Below are 12979 nucleotides of genomic sequence, written 5' to 3'. Positions count from 1 at the left end.
AATTGGCTCAAAAATCCTTAGAATTAGCTGAAACATGAATGAAGATAATCAAGATCGAGAACTTAAAATATCAGAGAAAATGTAAAACAATTGTCAAACCAACCTTGCTGATTTGATTCTCAAGATAGTATTGGGGATCTATAGGTATGTTGTTCTCCAGGAAGTATATTTGATCCTCTGATCTCTCATAAGCCTAATTTCATTACACATATTAGTCAAAAGAAAATATAAAAAATGCTTTGAAGTTACCGAATAAAACAATGAGGGGGCAATGCACCTTGGCACCCTTTGCAGCTTTAAAAATGACATACGGTACTCTATCCCCAACATTTGGAGCAGCGGCAGCATCTTGCTGTCAATTACAAATCAAATAGAATAGACTTATGACCACAAAATAAAAAGTTAGAAGTTTAATATGATGAAAACAATAAATATAAATCTCATAGCTTTATTAATGCATGGTTTCACAAATAGTTTACAAACATTAGGAAGCATCAACCCATGGGATATAACTAAATCATGTCTTATGACTTTTTAATTATTTATAGCTTTTGAGAACTTGGCTTTTTAGGAATGACTATGTTTTGGAAGACAGGATCAGTTCACCCCCCACATTATGGTTTCCTTGGCAGCCAGACTCACTCAGGAATTTACTTCTGTTTTCTCTTAGTTTAGTTTAGCTGGTTCTTCTCAGATTTAACAATATGTTTATTCTCTTAATTTTGTGCTTTGTTGCGTAATATGTTCTCTTTCACTGGTGCAAACCTAAGTGGTCGACCCTATAATTCATTACTTTATGTGAATGAATTATATCTTTGATAAAAATGTCGTATATGATTTTAAATTTTTAATACTGAATTATTCTTTGCCGAATAAATCTAGTTTAAGAAACAAGCATTGCATTTATTTATCACCAAGTTCAACATGAGCTGCCTTCACTTTATAATCATCTCCTGTCTTTGTCAAGCCCTATAAAAGCAATCAAGTTAATAGCAATTATACTTCAAGTATACTCACATCAAATAATGTTCCACAAGAGGTAATCAACATTGTAAAAAAAAAGATCTGTAAACCCCAAAAATTCACCTTTGTGATAACCAAAAGTGATAAATCCATTTGGTTCATCATAAGCCCAGATGTCCCTATCAATCAGTATTTTGTGAAGGCAATCGTTTCACAAGGTCTTTGACTAATAAACAATTGTCTCTCCGAATTGTTTCAATACCTGTTGAATGTAACTAAAGTTTAAGAAGCATTTCAGCAAAGCAACGGGTCATCTAGTTGATAAAGATTGATGTTTACCCTTAGTGTCCATTTTGTCAAATTTGTCCCAAAAGAGTCTTGATCTGGGTTCATGCTTCAAATTTTACATAAAGAAAAATGTATCCATTGTCATTGTGCTAGGACCATCTACACATGTGTAGCAAAATATTAAAAATTGATCAAACATGTTTAAGATGGAAAATGTCTTCTCACCAAAATTTGCATTCATCCCAAGTAATTTATTAATATATTGCATAAATTGACCATATGGAATGGTGCAAGAAAGTTAACATTACCTTCTCTAAAAGATTTTGAATCTCAGCCACTAAGAGATCAATGCTAACAAAAGATGAGAAACATACTTCACTGCCATTGCAAAAAGGCCAAACACACATTTATTGAAAAAGAAACTTAACTAAGCAGCTAACAAATTAACTTCCCGTGCCTAAATCTTGCACCATTTTTTGTGCTTGAAGGTAGCCTAGTTATTTTGGTGCAATCATTATAGTTATGTATCTCAGTATAACTAATACCTACAATTTGCATAAACTACAATTAGAATCCTGATAACAAATATATTCAACACAGTAACGCTATTAAATAATTGAAATCCATTTCAATGTTAAGCCACGATGTAGAACAATCATACAGAATAGCACCATATCCACACGGTTGATGAAAATTGAGTAGTTCATACGACATGTACTTAAGAGTAAAACAATTTTGCTCAGAGGCTTATACAGAAGGATTGCATATTCTCTGAAACGCTGAAGATATTAACTGAAATCACATAATCACATGTTACAATTAACAAAAAAAATAGCATAATCTTAGAAGAAAATGAAACTCAATCAATTGTGCAGCCAAGAGAAAAATCAGAGAACAAAAAAAAAGTATAAGAAATCAACAATTCGCATAATGGAGAAAAGGCGAAGCTCACGTGTAAGCTGAAATTACGAACCAAAGAGAACTCCATTCTAAAATCGGAAATTTGGAATCACAATTCACAAAACAGGAGATTTCTATTATTCAAATTTATTGACGGCAAAGATTGTTGATATAATAAATATTAAAATAGAAGATATTTTCATCGATTTTAAAAAAAAAAATGTAAACCTTCATTCTGTTGGTAATTCAATAATAATAGTAGAAGAGTCTAAATCGCTATGATAATAGACGATCCAACCGTCGATTTTAATATTTTATTTTTAATTTATTTTTATTCATTTTATCGACGATCAACCATTGAAAAATATCGACAAAAATTTTGACCGTCGATAATTACTCTTTTTTTTGTAGTGTACATAATTCATTGGCTAAAATATTTGAGATTGATTAGCACCAGAATTTCTAGATAAATTTAAATTATAGATGTAATTAAGGTTGAGAAAAATCAGTTTACAGTAAGTGATCCTAAGATATAATGATTGAATATATTTTAAATGATTGAATGGCAATTGGCTAATTGCATTGACTATATTACCTCTTTTTTATTCTTATAATTTTTATGGTGGTTTAAAAGTTATGATAGATAATGTTTTTTCTGGATTTGATCAGATTATGATGGAAAAAATGAGATTTGATTAGGTTTAAAAATGAGCCTCAGCAGTCAGCATGATCAGATCATCTTGAAAATATTATCGTTCATTGGTATGAATTTTTTTGGTTGAATCGAAGTTCCGATCAATATTTTACTATGTGTGTAAGTTAAAGATGAGAGACACTTCAAACTTTGTGGATATGTTTCTTTGTTTCTCTAATATGGGTCTTTTCTTTTTTGTAAAAAAAAAAAAATTTCATCAAAACATTTCACTGTATCAACCTCTTGTTTGATTGTGTTAGCTTATGTAGAAATACACCTCTTGTCTTATTAAGCTTTGAAAGGTTGCATTTTTTATTGATGTGATCAGAATTTATACAGCTTTTTGTATTATACCAGAATACAATAAAATAGGAGATATACATGCGGTTGAAGCTATACAGAGTAGGAGACTGCTGTTAATACCCCCCTGCAAGCTCATGGTCGTGGAAGAACATGCAGCTTGGATCGGAGTTCACAAAACCGTGATGTTCCTACGGCTTTAGTGAAAATGTCGGCTCGTTGAGCAGCGGAGCGCACATAACGAATAACAAGATCACCTGCATCAACTTGGTCTTTCACAAAGTGATAATCTATTTTTATATGCTTGGATTTGTCGTGGATGACCGGATTAGAGCTGAGAAAAATGGCACTAATATTGTCACAGAGTAACATAGGAGCTATAGCAGTAGAGAGATGAAGTTCACGCAGAAGCTCACGAAGCCAATTTAATTCAGTGGTTGCAAAGGCTATGGCACGGTACTCAGCTTCAGTGCTAGAACGAGCAACCACTTTCTATTTTCGGGAGGACCAACTAATGAGATTACCACCAAGAAAAATAGCAAAGCCATGTTGAGACTTGCAATCAGCAGTGTCACTAGCCCACCCGGCATCGGAAAAAGCAACAAGATGATGATCCTTGGAAGGATGAAGAGTGAGACCATAGTCAAGAGTACCACTTAAGTATCTTAGAATCCTTTTAACTACTTTCCAATGAATTTCAGTAGGAGAATGCATGAACTGACAAACACGGTTAACAGCATAAGAAATTTCAGGACAGGAAATAATGACATACTGAAGAGCACCAACAGTGCTACGATACAAGTGAGGGTCAGCAAGAGGATCACCAATCTGAGTAAGTCGCGAGCCGGGTTCAGCTGGGGAGGAGATGGGGTTGGCTGTGGTCATCTTGGAGCGGTCGAGAATGTCACGGATATATTTGGTTTAGGAGAGGAAAAGAGAGGTAGGAGATCTAGTGACTTCAATACCAAGAAAGTAATGAAGGTCACCTAGATCTTTGAGGGAGAAGGTTTGATGGAGGTTGGAAATGAAAGTGGTGATGAAAGAGGGAGAGTTTCCTGTGATAATGAGATCATCAACATAGACAAGAACATAAGTAGTGATTCCATTGAGGTGATAGACAAAGAGAGAGGTATCAGAGTAGCAAGAACAGAAGCCATGAGTAAGTAGGAAGCCTTTCAGCTTATTGAATCAAGCCCGGGGAGCCTTTACAGACATGTAGTGGGTGGGTAGGATCAACAAAACCATTTGGTTGCTCCATGTAAACAACTTCACCAAGATCACCATTTAAGAAAGCATTATTAATGTCTAGTTGCCGAAGGGACCATCCATGAGACAGGGAAATACTAAGAACCAGGCGAACAGTAGTTGGACGGACCACAGGACTAAAAGTATCAAAGAAGTCCACACTTTCCTCTTGATGGAAACCTTTGGCAACAAGCCGAGCTTTGTACCTTTCAAGAGACCCATCAGATTTTTGTTTGACCCTGTAGACCCACTTACAGCCAACAACATTAGTATTAGCAGGCTTTGGAACAAGAGTCCATGTCCCATTAGTCATAAGAGCATTATATTCAGCCTGCATAGCGGTTTTCCAGTGAGGATATTTTGAGGTATGAGCGAATGTTTTAGGTTCAAGAAGGGATGAGGGAAGGTGAGGAAGAGGGCTTTTTGTGGCAGTGAATAGTTTAGGTTTGAGTGAGTTTGTTTTGGCACGGGTAGTCATAGAGTGAGTAGAAGTGGAGGAGGTGGTGGAGGAGGTGGCGGAGGAGAAGGGGAGGGTGGAGACGATGATGCTGGTGACGAGGTAGGAGATGCGGAAGTGGGAGAAGATGGCTGGTCTGAGGTAGTCATGGAGGGGGAAGACGGAGTAAGCGAGAGAGTAGGAGTAGGGCTGTGTTGTGCAAAGGGTGATGGGGGAGCTGACGGGGTAGGGGACTGAGGAGCAGTCGTAAGGTCAACGACAGAAGGGAGGGGAATGCATGGGGGCGTGGAGGTGGAGGTAGTGGGTAAAGTAGAGGAGGTCAGGACAGCGGAGTAGGGAAAAACACTCTCATTGAAGATTACGTGTCTAGCAATATATAGACGAGAAGAAGGGATGTGTAGGCAACAATACCCCTTGTGCTTGGAGCTGTAACCCACAAAGAGACAAGGAAGAGACCTGAATTCCAGTTTATTGTTATTGTAGGGTCGGATATAAGGATAACACAAACACTCGAAGGTTTTGAGGAATTTATAATCTGAAATTTTGTGGTAGAGAAGTTGGTAGGGTGATTTATTTTGTAATGTGGGGGTGATGGTACGATTGGACAAATAGACAGCAGTGTGAAAGGCTTCTTCCCAAAAGGAGAGAGGTAAAGAAGCTTGAGCAAGTAGGGTGAGACCCTTTTCAACTATAGTGCGATTTCGGCGTTTGATTGCACCATTTTGAGCCTGAGTGTGTGGGCATGAGACACGATGGATAATTCCCAAATTTTCAACAAATGTAGACACATTTCTATATTCACCTCCCCAGTCAGTTTGTAGTTGTTTGATTTTAGTGTCAAATTGTGTTTCTATCATCTTTTTGAATTTCTCAAAGATAGAGAATACTTGTGATTTGGCTGATAAAAAGTAGATCCATAAGTATTTTGTATGATCATTTAGAAAGAGAACAAAGTATCGACAACCAGAATTAGAGAGAGTAGGAGACGACCAAACATCAGAATAAATTAATTCAAATGGCTTTGCACTAGCAACATGAGAAACTTGGAGAGGGGTTCTGTGGCTCTTGCCAAATTGACAAGGCTCACAAACATCTGGAATACATTTATTTGAAACAGGAAGCTGAAAATTATGAACTAATTGCTGAAGAAGAGCAAAGTGAGGGTGAGCCAGACGTTTATGCCATCCTTCTAAGGATGTCTTTTCACCAAGGTAAGCTTGAGGAGATGAAGAGGAAGTGATGGGGAGACGGTATAGCCCATTATCCACGTGACCTGTGAGAAGGGTTTGACCCTGCGGGGTCTTAACAACACAACGATCAGGATGGAATTCAACAAAAATGTCATTTTCTTTGGTCAATTTGGAAATGCTAAGAAGATTCTTTGTAATGTGGGGCATGACAAGGACATTAGACAGTTTTAGAGGGGAAGGGAAAGCAGGCAAAATACAAGATCCAAAATGACTAATGGGAAGAGACATACCATTCCCTACTGTGAGGGAGTCGTTGCCATCATAGTCAGCATGGCTGGATAGATTTTGAGCTTGGTTAGTGACGTGGTGACTTGCTCCCGAGTCAAGGAACCAATCCGGATCAACTATGCTGGAGGGAGATGCAAATAGGGCTTCTGGTTTCTTGTTGTTGTGGTAGTTGCTGGTGTTGCGAGAGTTGTGATTAGAGATGTTGTTGTTGTTGCGCCTGTTGTTGTTGCTACGAGAGGGATATAAGTTGAAGTTGCCACGGTTGTAGCAGTCCCGTCCAATGTGCCCCGGTTTTTCACAAATCTGACAAAACAATCTCGGAGGGGTGGTGGCAGATTGAGAAGGCTGAGGTTGAGAGTTAGGATTGAGGTTCAGAGATGAGAAGGACTGAGCAATATTGGCGGATGGGGTGGGTAAAGAAAGAAGGCCAGAGTGGGAATGACCCAGGGTAGACTCTTCACGCAAAAGGGCAGCAATAAATTTGGTGAGAGGGAGAGGAAATTGGAGCAAACCATAGGAGGTTCGAAAATTATTATAGGACGAGTCAAGACCTTTAAGGATAAAATTCTTCAGGTCCTGTTCTTAAACTATGTAGCCACATTCAGCAAGGTAATCGGCTAGCTTTCTCTTTTGTGCAATATAATCAATCATGGTTAATGATCCTTTTTGCAGATCTTGAAGAGAGGTTTTGAGATAATCAGCCCTAGCACTTGATTGAGCATCAAACAACTCCTCTAGAGCAATCCAAGTGCTGCGAGAGGTTGTACAGGCAATGATATAAGCAAGAACATTCTCTGAGATGTGCGAATGAAGCCAAAGGAGAACAAGTTTGTCCTTTTTCTTCCATGTAGCATGCGCAGGGTTTGGAACAGGTGTGGGAGAAGATTTTTCAGTCGTTGGTTCAGGGGTTATGTGGGTGGGAGGGATTGTGTCTTGGTGAATTAATGAGTCAAGATCAAAATCTTCGAGAGCAGGAAGCATTGTTTTGCGCCAGAAGTAGTAATTTTCATGGTTGAGTTTAATAGGAAGGGTGGGAAAATTCATTGTGGTAGAATTGTTTGATGCAGAGAGAAGAAGATTATTCAATGACATGTTGTTTGGATCTGTTGGGGGTTAGCCAATAGGGCTCTGATACCATATTAAGCTTTGAAAGGTTGCATTTCTCATTGATGTGATCAGAATTTATACAGCTTTTGGTATTATACCAGAATACAATAAAATAGGAGATATACATGCGGTCGAAGCTATACAGAGGCTATAATTAAGAAACTAAGTGAACTGATATACAGGAAGATAAAGCTATTTTCAAGGGGATAACAATGTGATAATATAATTAGTTGCTGTAGAGTAGGAGACTGCTGTTAACAGTGTTAAGAAATTTTAATCCCCTCTTTTATTCTTAGCTTTTATACTCTGTATTTTTTAGTTCTAATTACTTGTACCAAATGCGATTATAAGATCATTGTAAACGATTAAGTCATCTTAATCATCAGCTACATATAATCTTCTGGCGTAGTGTGATAAGCAATAAGCAATTAATTAATAAATGCCACATGTTCATAAATTTGAATTTATCGACTAACTTCATAGATGGAATTCTGCTATATTAGCTTTATATGGTCAATGTTTTCTTTAAAATCTGATTTCATTAACATTTTCATCCATTGGCCTATAATGGACTCAAATCTTTATGTTAAATGCAATTGTAAGTAACTAAAAGGAAGTGAAAATTATAGTTTTGCCATCAGTTATGCTTAAGCAGCCCTTGATAGTTGATACCAAAGTTGCAAGAACTAAACTGGTTAATAAATAGGTAAAGTTATTGGTTCAATAGTTTATTGATTTGATTGGTTTAACCGGAGTTTAATTGGTTTAATTAAATATTAAATAAAATTATTAAAAAAATTATATATAATTTTAAATATATAAATTCAATAATTTCTAACTTAATAAAATTTAAAATTTTACAATTTCACGTAATAAATTATCCATAATTGAATATTAGAAGTTCATAAACAATTTTAAACATCAAAGTTTATAACTAAAAACAACTAAAATGCACTTAGTGACAAACACATAATGTTCTACTATCAAAAAAAAACATTAACAAACAAATTTTTAACTAATCGAAGGTGCAACTCATCACAAATCATAATTAACTCAGCAAACTCTTGCAAAAAGTTTTCAACTAATCAAAGGCGCAACTAAACAAACAGTTTAGAATTCTTGGACAGCATTGACAAAATTGTCCTGTGGTTGTTGATCATTTTGTGATTGTTCCATCTTTAACATACAACAAAAAAAAACTAAAATTAGCAAAAAACAGTAAATTCCACAGTAAAACTCTAAAATTATGAACAAAATTAACTCAGCATAAACTCCACAGTAAAACTAAAATCAGCCAACTCTACAGTAAAATCAGCAAACTCCACAGAAAATTATGAATAAAATTAACTCAGCAAACTCCACAGTAAAACTAAAACGAGCAAATTTCACAGTAAAATCAACAAACTCCACGTAAAATTATGAATAAAATTAACTCAGAAAACTAATTAACTATTATCACAGAAAATTATGAATAAAATTAACTAAGCAAACAAAATTAACTATTATCAGAGGGAGCACAAACAAGAGAGAAAGGGGATACAGCGGCGAAGAGGAAGGGGAGTGTTTACCAGCGGCCAATAGAGGAGACGGCGACACCGGCAAACACAAAAAGAGCGTGCACGAATAGAGGAGAGGAGCTACGGTGGCTGCGGGACTGCAGGGGCTGCGGTGGCTATGGGCTATGGGTTGGGGGACTATGCCGCTAGGGTTTTTTTTTTTGTTGAGTTTGTTCTTTACTTCTTTCAATTTTCAGAGAGGAGAAGAGATGAGTGGGACTGGGAGGACTGGGCGTTTGGGTTGCCATTTTTAGGGTTTTCTTTTAAGTTAAAACGGCGCCATTTTGGAAGACTTCTACAAATCCGTCGGTTCACCAGTTAACCGTCAATTCGATCGATTTTTTGATAAGTTTTTTGTTAGACGGTTTTTGAGGTCAATCAAATTGTTCTGACCGGTTTTCAGTTAACCTAGTTGAACCAACTGGTCCTGTTTTATTTTTAGAACTATACAAATAGTACTTAACTTTTATTATTGACAAATTAATCCTTGAAAGATTTTAAAATGTAACAACATCACCCAACTGTGAAAGGATGACATCACAATAAATGAAAAACGCTGATGTGACCGCCGGAAAAGAACTCCGATGATGGCAGAGAACTCTGACGACGTTTCTGGTAGAAGAAGATGCAGCGGCGAGGTGCTGCCATGGCGGAGGGGATGCAGAAGGGATGCAACGGCATGTTGAAGAAAAAGAAGCGACGAACACAAAAACGCGGCGAGGTATTGCCATGACGGAAAAGGACGCAGTGGCGTGTCATGGCAGTCTAGTAAAATGGGATACAGCGGTATATTGAAGAAGAAGAATCGGCGAACATAAAGAACGCAACGAGGTGTAACGGCGTGCCATGGCGGTCTTCTTCTTCAGCTTCCATGGCATGCCTAATCTCTGCCATCATTGGAGCTCTTTTCTGATGATCACATCAACGTTTTTTGTTTACCGTGACATCATTTTTTTATGGTTAGGTGATTTTGTCAAATTTTAAAGTCGTTTAGAGACTATTTTGTCAACAATAAAAATTAGATACTATTTTGTTAGCATCAAAAAATTTTGAATACTAATTTAGTATTTAACAGAAGATATTTCTATATTTTTTTCTTTAAATTAAAATGACGTATCCTCTCCAAATTATAAAAAGCTTACTACAAAGAATAAGAACGAAAAGTCTCTGTCAGTACACTCAGAAGCACCATTGAAATTGTTAAATTTATTCTTAATATATATTTTATATTTTAATATGTATTTTATATTAGTGATTGATTTTAACAATAAAATAATATTTTTATCTATAATTACATTACAAAAATATAAATCTTTTAAAATTACATTAATTTTGTCCTAACATTATAGATTATGGCACAAAAGATTTATAGAATCAAATTACTTTTATAAAAAGATTATAACGGGACAAAAGTCCCTGTCTGCTAAGAAGACTAAAGTCTCTGTAGATAAAAAATTAAATAATAAAATTTTTATTTATTATTTTCATGTGAAAGAGTTTAATTTATTACTAATAATTATTTTAATATTCGTTATCTAAAATTTGAAACGATTTAACTTGTATACTTTTGATTAAATGTTAAGTCTGTTGAACAAATAAAAATAATTAATTTTTATGTTTGTTATTTAAAAATAATAATTTTTCTTTATGTATATAAAAATATAATTAGATATTAGCATAAAAAATTATATTGTTAGTTATAAAATTAATTCAAAATTAATTCTTTTTAAACAATTGAATCTTGATTTTAAGTTTTAATTATAATATTAGTATTCTCTCCAAATTATATTTAATAAATATTTGAAAGAAGAGAAATAAAAATATAGATTAGAAAGATAAGTAGTAAAAATTTAAAACTAAATAAAAAACTAAAAAAATATGTATATAATAATAATAGTTTTTATTTAAATTATATTATTTTATTAATTTTATTTTTTGTAGAAAAAAAGATAGAAAAAATAGAGAATGAGAGAAAAGAGAGAAAAAGATAAAGATGAAGACTGAGAGAGGGAGTTTGTTAATTTTAAAAGAAAAAATTATTTTAATTATAATAAAAAATATCGGATGACACATTTTGATTTGTCAAATTACTAATATAAAATATCAATTATAAATTATATAGAGAGTGGAAAGGGTAGAGAGAAATAGAAAAAGAGAGAGTGATAGATGAGCGAATTTAGGAAGAAGGTTTATTAATTTTTGAGAAAAATATTTCCTCTCAATTTTAATAAGAAAATGTCATGTGACACATTTAGTTATTAAACTAGATTATAATAATATATAAATATATAATAAATTATATATAGAGTGAGAATGATAGAAAGAAATAGAAAAAAAAGGAGAGAGTAGATGAGAGAATTTAAGAATGGAGTTTATTAATTTGGAGAAAAATATTTTCTCTCAAATTTAATAAGAGTATCATGTGACATATTTTATTATTAAATTAGATAATAATATGTAATATAATATATAATATAGCTATATTTCAATTTCAATTTCAATATTTCAATTTTAATTTTAATACAATTAAAGAATGTCATGTTGTACATTTTGATTATCAAATTTGTAATTAGTCATTGATAATGATATATAAAAGAGATAGAGTAGTTAAAGGAATGAGAGGGATAGATAAATGGAGAGGAAGGATGGGAGAATTCTTTAATTTTGGAGGGAAAGATTTGATTTCAAATGCAATGAGAGAATAACATGTGGTACATTTCGGTTGTAAAATTAGTAGAGAGAAGGAAATATTTCTTTAATTTTTGAGGGAAATATTTGATTTTAATTGCAATGAAGGAGTGACATGTGGCATATTTTGGTTATAAAATTAGTAAGGAAGAGGATAAAACTCTTTAATTTTAGAGGAAAATATCTGATTTTAATTGCAATAAGAAAGCCACATATGACACATTTTGGTTGTAAACTTAGTAATATGCTAGTATTTTTACCCGTAATTACATTACGAGAATATAAATCTTTTAAAATTATATCGATTTTGTTCCGACATTATAGATTATAGCACAAAAGAATTTATAAAAAATCAAACTGCTTTTACAAAAAGATCGTAGGGGACAAAAGTCTCCATCGACTAAGAAGATCATGGTCTCTGTAGATAAAAAATCAGATAATAAAATTTTTAGTTATTAATTTCATGTGAAAGAGTTTGATTTATTACTAATAATTAATTTTAATATCCGTTATTTAAAATTTGAAACGATTTAACTTGTATACTTTTGATTAGGTGTTAAGTCTAGTGTACAAATAGAAATAATTAATTTTTATGCTTGCTATTTAAAAATAATATTTTTTTCTCTCTATGTATACAAAAATATAATTAGATATTAGCATGAAAAAAATAGGGTAAAAAAACGTAAATAAGCCAAGGGAGTTGAGAAATTACGCAAATCCGCCAAACTAAAAATTGCTTAAGGAATATTACTATATAATTCGAACCAGGTTGGTTCGAACTATAAAAACACATAATTCGAACCAAGGTAGCTCGAATATTGATGGAACAAGTGATGCATGTAATTCGAACCTAGTAGGTTCGAACTAGGATTGAGAGTAATTCGATCTAGGTGAGTTCGAATTACACGTTTGAACGCTTCAGCAAGTAATTCGAACCTAGTTGGTTCGAATTAGTCAAAATTTGCCTCAAATAGTCATTTTAAAATTAATAATTTATTAAAAAATTTATTAAAAAAAATTAACAATTTATTAAAAAAAAATTATAAAAAAGTTATTAAAAAATTAATAATTTAAAAATTAAAAAATATATTTTATTTCATACGTTAAAAAAAAGCTAACAAAATATTTAATTACGAGACTTTTTTTAAATATTAATGAGATATCAATTCGAATTCCATACAATACTTTTTTGTCCATTTTTAATAGCTTATGAATATTTTTAATAAATTTTTTTAATAAATTTATTTAAATTATACCACAAAAAATATTTTATTCTATACAAAAATAATTTAAAAAATGGCTT

This window comes from Arachis duranensis, chromosome 7 (genome assembly GCF_000817695.3).
Source record: "Arachis duranensis cultivar V14167 chromosome 7, aradu.V14167.gnm2.J7QH, whole genome shotgun sequence".
Lineage (NCBI taxonomy): Eukaryota > Viridiplantae > Streptophyta > Magnoliopsida > Fabales > Fabaceae > Arachis > Arachis duranensis.
The sequence above is the reverse complement of the archived record's forward strand: the minus strand, read 5'-3'. Positions refer to the sequence as shown.